Source organism: Aedes aegypti, chromosome 3 (genome assembly GCF_002204515.2).
Source record: "Aedes aegypti strain LVP_AGWG chromosome 3, AaegL5.0 Primary Assembly, whole genome shotgun sequence".
NCBI lineage: Eukaryota > Metazoa > Arthropoda > Insecta > Diptera > Culicidae > Aedes > Aedes aegypti.
The window spans coordinates 77,678,325-77,686,220 of NC_035109.1; positions in this window are offsets into that span (position 1 = coordinate 77,678,325).

Below are 7,896 nucleotides of genomic sequence, written 5' to 3' on the forward strand. Positions count from 1 at the left end.
TCCCAAGTCAATTTGTCCCACTGTTGAATTTCTACGCATAACTGTCCCACTATGTATTTCTCTGCACCAGTTTCAAATAAAGTGCTAAACTTAAAGGATTCATTGAGCTGCGTAAAATCGTTCTTCTTACTTTGACTTTACATTCCATGTGGAACATTGCCTGTTTTATACAACAATGCTCTGAGACTGTTGAAGGAGCTTGAGCTTGATTGGCCGCCCGTGGATGCTACTCCTGTATCGCCAGATCAGCTGCACTTACACAAGGAACCAACCGAATGACTGCTTGGTACCAACAGACACCCTCAGTGTATAAGTGCTGGTGATCTTCTATTTTTAGGCTATAATGGCGCCTGCCACGTCAGAATGCAGACCAATGTGAGGAAGGGGGAGGAAATGATGTTGCACTTATACTAGCCCACTGTAGACCGTGGAGTCCGACTGCATCTACGCCAGTTCATGCTGAGTGTATGGATTGGGGGAAAGGCATGGCAGAGAGGTTTGCTTTTGTGGTTAGCAGACTGCCTATGTATCAGGCGTAAGGAAAAGCATGCGCGTGGAAGAATGGAAGCGTTATGGAAACGGTTTCTTGTCCGTCTCTGGTCTCTGGTAGTGATCAGCCTCCTGACACCGACCATACAACCCCATTGAAAAATAACGAGCAAACATCTCTGGTTCCTACTGGGAAGTGGTTCCTACTGATAGCTCAATGTTTGTAAACAAATAACCGTTTGAGGACTAACAATCGATGATGGCGAAATCTTTTTCTCCGAAAAATGTCTTTTCCCGCATAACAACAGTTATTCGAACAAACAAACGGTTGCAAACTATTGGATTGCAATACAGCAAGTCTATTTGGGTTGATGTGATTAGCTAGAAATACAGTTTAGAATTGGAGGAAAATTTCGCTAATATGATTAGGGCAATGTACGTTGTTGCTCTTGAGTTTGATGCTGACTACGAAAACATGACTGCCTAGCACCGGGTTGGTTGTGATAGATTTAGAATGGAAGACAGAAGCAAGTGAGAGTACAAGTACGAGGGAAGGGACGGGCCTGGGATTGAACCCATGACCTTCTGCTTATGAAGCAGAAGCGGTAGCCATCAGACCACCAACCCCGTCTTGCTCTGAGACTGTTGAAGGAATAGACAAAATCATAGAGTTATTTTGCCTAAATTGTTCGATACTTAAAATAAAGGATGAAATTGGATGTATCCGGAGATATTCGACGGCAAATTTTATCTAGTTTCAGCAATTTGTTACAGCCCATTAAAAATTGAATGTCGATGGACGCATTATGGGTCGTGCGACATCTTCCGAAATATGGGCACCTCCTTAAAACTGGTTTCGCAAAATATGATTAGTCATGTTTGTATTGCCAAACTCAATCATAATTCAAGATTTTCCAATAAAAATTGTTTTAAAGGTCCTTTCTCTCTTGTTCTCTTTGTACATCCAACTTTTTCTCCATCTCATATTCGACTTTTCCCTCAACTTTGCACTCAAGTGCCTTTGCATCCTGTCTAACCGCATTTATTGACATACGGCTTCACTTTGTTACATGCCACATGAGCCTTCGATTGGACCCTCAACATAGGCTTTATAATACACATCTTTCACTATCGGTTTAAAATTCACGGCAAAGCTACCATCACTAGTAATTAGTGCATGGCAAAAATCGGTCTGCTAGAATTAGTGGGACTCTTATGCGTAGAAATTCCAGCAAAACGCGGTATTTCTAGGCGTAACCGTCCCAATTTGAATTTAATAGCAAATTTCAAATTCCGTTGCCAAAAGCATTTCTTGACTATAAAGAACACCCATTGCTTCATATTATTATAAAGAAATTATTCAAATTTGTCATAGCGTTCATCAATACGGAGCATAAATGTGCCAAAATCTTTAATTGCGTTTTTCTCGGTTTCATATTCTGGAACATGGGACAATTATGCGTAAACACGCAGAACACGTCGGAACACTTGAAGAACCTAACTGTGAACGAATCAGGTAAATCCGGTGTCATTATTTAGTTAACATCTAAACATATAACACTGAATCAACAATTTCACGCCACAATATTATGGATCCGACAGAAATAAGGACAAACATATTTTTTAAATATATTTTTTCTCAATCTCCAGGCGTCGCGACTGATATTTGAATAGTGTGCTGTGTTCATAAACATCGTAAGAATGCAGCGCCACACATGTCATAATGACAGTTATGTCGGGAACGAGTCACACGTCGCGTGTCTCTAACGCGCGTTCCGATTTGGAGGGCGCGCGGCAATACTCGATTTGTGGCCGCATCTCTCCATCCTTGGTGCTGCCCACGCTCGCCAAATCGATACGCACTTGATCCGCTCACCAAGCTCGCTGCGCTCCACGCCTTCTTGTACCAACCGAATCCGAAGCGAACACCATCTTTGCAGGGCTGTAGTCTGGCATTCTTGCAGCATGCCCTGCCCATCGTATCCATCCAGCTTTGGCCACCTTCTGGATACTGGGTTCGCCGTAGAGTTGGGCGAGCTCGTGGTTCATCCTTCGCCGCCACACACCGTTTTCCTGCACACCGCCGAAGATCGTCCTAAGCACCCGACGTTCGAAGACTCCAAGTGCTTGCAAGTCCTCCTCGAGCATCGTCCACGTTTCATGCCCTTAGAGGACTACCGGACTTATGAGCGATTTGTAAATGAAACATTTGGTGCGGATGTGAATCTTTTTTTGACCGCAGCTTCTTGTGGAGGCCATAGTAGGCCCGACTTCCACTGATGATGTGCCTCCGTATTTCACGTTATTGTCAGCCGTCAGCAAGGATCCAAGCTAGCCGAACTCGTCGACCTCCTCGATGGTATCCCCGTCTATCGCGCTCGGCCCCACCTGCTAGCATGTACTTTGTCTTGGCCGCATTCACCACCAGTCCAACCTTTGCTGCCTCGCGTTTCAGGCGGGTGTACAGTTCTGCCAAATTTTAAAATGTTCGGCCGACAATGTCCATGTCATCCGCGAAGCACACAAATTGACTGGATCTCGTAAAAATCGTACCCCGGCTCTCCGCATAACACCTTCTAGCGCAATATTGAACAACAGGCACGAAAGTCCATCACCTTGTCGTAGTCCCCGGCGGGATCCAAATGAACTGGAATGTTCGTCTGAAACTTTCACACAATTTTGCACACCTTCCATCGTCGCTCTTATCAGTCTCGTGAGCTTCCCGGGAAAGCTGTTCTCGTCCATGATTTTCCATAGCTCTACGCGGTCGATACTATCGTATGCCGCCTTGAATTCGATGAAAAGCTGATGCGTTGGAACCTAGTATTCCCGACATTTTTGAACGATTTGCCGTACAGTAAAGATCTGGTCCGTTGTCGATCGGCCGTCAACGAAGCCGGCTTGATAACTTCCCACGAACTCAGACGACGGAAGATGATCTGGGATAATACTTTGTAGGCCGCATTTAGATTGGTAATCGCTCGAAAGTTCTCACAATCTAACTTGTCGCCTTTCTTGTAGATGGGGCATATCACCAGATCAGCCTCTCCGGGCCCAACTTCATGAGTTCAGCTCCGATACCATCCTTACCAGCAGCTTTATTGTTCTTGAGCTAATGAATGGCATCCTTAACCTCCTTCAAGAAGGGGGATGGTTGGCTTCCATCCTCCGCAGTACCGACGAAGGCATTTTCTCCGTTGTCTCGACCTTCATTCACTGTGCTCTCAGCACCATTCAGATGTTCGTCGTAGTGCTGCTTCCACCTTTCGATCACCTCACGCTCGTCCGTTGCAATGCTCCCATTCTTATCCCTGCACATCTCGACTAGCGGTGCGAAGCCGTTGAGGGATGTGTTGAGCTTCTGATAGAACTTGCGTGGTTCTTGAGAACGGCACAGCTGTTCCATTTCCTCACACTCCGTCTTCGCCAGGCGGCGTTTTTTCTCCTGAAAGAGGCGGGTCTGCTGTTGCCGTTTCCGTCTATAACGCTCCACGTTCTGTCGAGTTCCTTGCTGCAGCATGACCGCCCGCGCTGCGTTCTTCTCCTTCAGAATCTGCCTACATTCCTCGTTAAACCAATCGTTCCGTGGATTCCATCCCACGTACCCGACGTAGCTCTCAGCTGCATTGTTGATAGCTGCCTTCATTGTTCTCCAGAAGTCCTCAAGAGGGGCTTCATCCAGCTCACCCTCTTCCGGTAATGCAGCCTCGAAGTGCTACGCGTATGCCGCTGCGACATCCGGTTGCTTGAGCCGCTCTAGATCGTACCGGGGCGGCCGGCGGTACCGTACGTTGTAGACGACGGAGAGTTTTGGGCGCAGTTTAATCATCACTAGATAGTAGTCGGAGTCGATGTTAGCACCACAATAGGTCCTGACGTCGATAATGTCAGAGAAGAACCGGCCTTTGAGTTTCAACTTGCACATTCTCTCATTGATCGGCCACAACTAGATCACGCGCCTCTGCATATCACCCATCACTATAAAAGCTGTTCCCAACTCGTGTGTGTTGCCGCAGCTCTGGTAGATGGTATGATTACCTCTAAACGTTCGCACCATTGATCCCTTCCATCGCACTTCCTGCAACGCTACGATGCCGAATCCACGGTTCTTCAGCACGTCGGCGAGTATGCGTGTGCTCCCGATGCAGTTGAGAGATTTACAGTTCCACGTACCGAGCTTCCAATCGCTAGTATTTTAATTTACCGAACGCTCGTAGTCTGATTGAGTGTGTACCTTAAATTTCATGTAACCATCTATCAAATCTGTGTTTTATACAACTTTTGCAAACTGTGGCTAAAAATTGTGACGTGTTGTAATATATCTGAGAACAGCATCAGACACAGCAATACCAAATTTACAAGAGGCGCAAAATTCGATCCTTGAGACACACTAAACTGACATTTTGGTTACGCTGTATAATATGGAAAATTATTAGTTCAATGAAAATGAAACGTTACCTGATATACCAGTATTAAAACAAGTAATAAATAATAAAATAAAAATCTAATAAAATTCAGGAATACCCAGATTTTCTTGCAAAAAGTTACCCCGTTTTACGGTAGCCCAAAACTGAACTACAATTGGATTTCATTAAATCCATGAACAAGAGATTAGAATTTTTTTGATTTTGAACCTTAATTCAATTGATTCAACATTTTAAAACTTCATCTTGTTTTATAACTCTGCTAAAATTCTAGTTCAAATCGAATTGGAATGGTAAATTTCTCGCATAACTTGTGATCTCGCCCTGAAAGCCATTGGTAACCAAGTGTTTAGCTCATTGTTTCTAAGCCAATGAATGGCTCAGGATGAAAACTATAACCACTGGGAGATAGAGGAGGATCTTCTCTCCACTGTAGCATTGTTGAATAACTTGTAAATCCACTCGTTTTCTCGGTAACAACAAGCTTCACACTCGGTCACCAATGCCTTTTGGGGAGAGATCACAGGTAATGCGAGATTTGTTTCTTGATTTTAGTAACCTTTTAAATTTTTGTATTTCATTTAAGATTATCATACGGTTTTTTAATCCAATTAATTCAACCTCAAATTAGCAATATGAAACGAAAAAAAATACGTTTTTTTCCATAAAAGTGACATTCAATGTCAAAGCAAGTTGATCAATCGATTTTGGACAATTATCTGGTTTTGATCCATCTAAGAAACTGCGCCACTATAATCGGTTCATAAATATTATGGTAAGAAGCATTGTAAAGCTATGTAAAACCTTTACGACTTTTACCTCTCATGAGATGGAGCCGTACCCCCTCTAGTGTGATGGCTATTTACGCCTATGGTTTCCGTGAGTAGTGTTTGATCCGTTCAATCTGTTGCATGCCCCTTTGTGGGCGAGCGACAGAATCCGGATCGTGTCCGGTTTGCGTAGTAACCGCACTATCGGTACCGATCGTCCATGTATATGCTCACGTATTAATTTAAAATTATATCTTTATCGTTTACAAATTCCTTCCCATATAAAAACTCACAGTGTTTACTGGACTGCTAAGCTTCTTTGAGCCGGTAATACGTCAACATTTCCCTCTCTACCTCAAATTGACCTGCATTCTGACGTATACGACACCGTTACTGTTTGTAATAATAATGAAAGTAATAGTACATACACATTGAATATGCAACTGATCCTAATTTAGCGTCTGTTCTGGTTCCCTGTGTAAGTACAGCTGTTCTTGCAATAAAGGAGTAGCAACTGCGGGCGGTCAATCATGATCATGCTCATGCTTTTATGTGCAAAGTTTCCATAGGTTAGAAGCACTGGTTTTTGTCAGCCTAAGAGAAGATATCTGTAAACATTATATGGAAAGCCCTACATGTACTGCAAATACGTCGAAAGAAAGCTTTCAACCCATATTACGTATGAAAAATGTTGGAAATGAGCATTTTCGCATTGAAAACCGTGTTGGTCAATATAAGCCACCTCAACCAGTTTTGGCCACATTCTTATTTTCGATTTCTAAATTGGCCAACCACATTGATTTCATCTGAGATTGGCCGAATTACTCAAAATTCCCAATTTATAAAAGTTATAGGGAAAATTATTGTTTTCCTTATTTTTCTAATAAATTTGAACGAATAAATGAATGTAGCTCTCGCAAGTGAATGTGTTATACCAAACACGAAACGTGTTATGCCTATTTTCTATGTTAAACGGTGTATAACAATATAGGGCACTACTACGGATTCATTCAACTTTCTGAGTACGTATATACGAAGTGAAACAAAATGCACTGAAGAACTTATACAATAGCGTTTTACACGAGGAAGCGATTGCGTTCACCGTGTTTTACGGATGTGATGTAATTTGTACACGTAAACAATGACCGACGTAAATTCTCATACGTTCTCATGGTTCTCTGGGTATGCTCGGGAAATCTAGATAACTTACCTAACGAAAAGATCCTTGACTGACATAATGTAAACCCACGCAAAGATTTATACGAAGCGTCTTTATGCAAAATGTCTCACCACATAAATTTACCACTATACAGAAAGATCAGATTTGATCTTAAGATACATAGGGAACGATTGTAAGGTTCAAAAAGTAATTTGAGATTCAAAATTTGAAGTACATAGGATATCATCTAATGATAAGATAACAGTTCTGAGTATTCTCACAAAGGCGCAAGTTTCGTCTTCGATTATCATGCATATTTCAGGTAATAACAGTTTAAAGGCACATGCAACACTAATCTTAACAACCAACCGAGGAAGCTAGGTAAAGCAAGGAAAAGGAAAACCACTGCATAAGTGAATAAAGTCAATTCCTGTAACGAAATAGGCATACGTTTACAAGGAAGATTGATAATTTTCCTACACTTCTTACACCAATAAAGGTGTAATATTTGAAATTTCCAACCAATTTATCAAACACGACAAGCTTCGTGAACGGCCCGGACTAAGCTATCTGCAGAGCGCCCTATCTTCGTATGCTGTTCTGTGCAAACAAGCATAGGAAAGTGGCTTGATTAGAGTGTCCATTTCCCGGCCATTTTGCTCGTCCCGGGATTCGGGACAAAAATCTATGCTTGTCCCGGGAAATCCCGGGATCCCGGGATTTATCAAATTTTCAATAAAATTTCGGTTGAAATGGAAGTACAAATTCACAGTTTTTTTTTCAACGAAATAAACAGATAATGTAATTTTTCAAAATAATATGTTAATTATAGCAAATCACATTTCAGATAAGACTTTCTTATTCTGATTAAGTAACCTAACAAAAATCAAAACTTAGCTTGACTAATTACGTACGGGTTTGCTATGAAAATTCTCTATAACACTTATGAATGGAAGTATGATAAAAACTTAAGTCATAATTTTAAAGCAATTTGCTTCGAACATTTGAAAAGCATAGAAATTTTTGAATAAAAGAAACGAATTAAGATCATTGA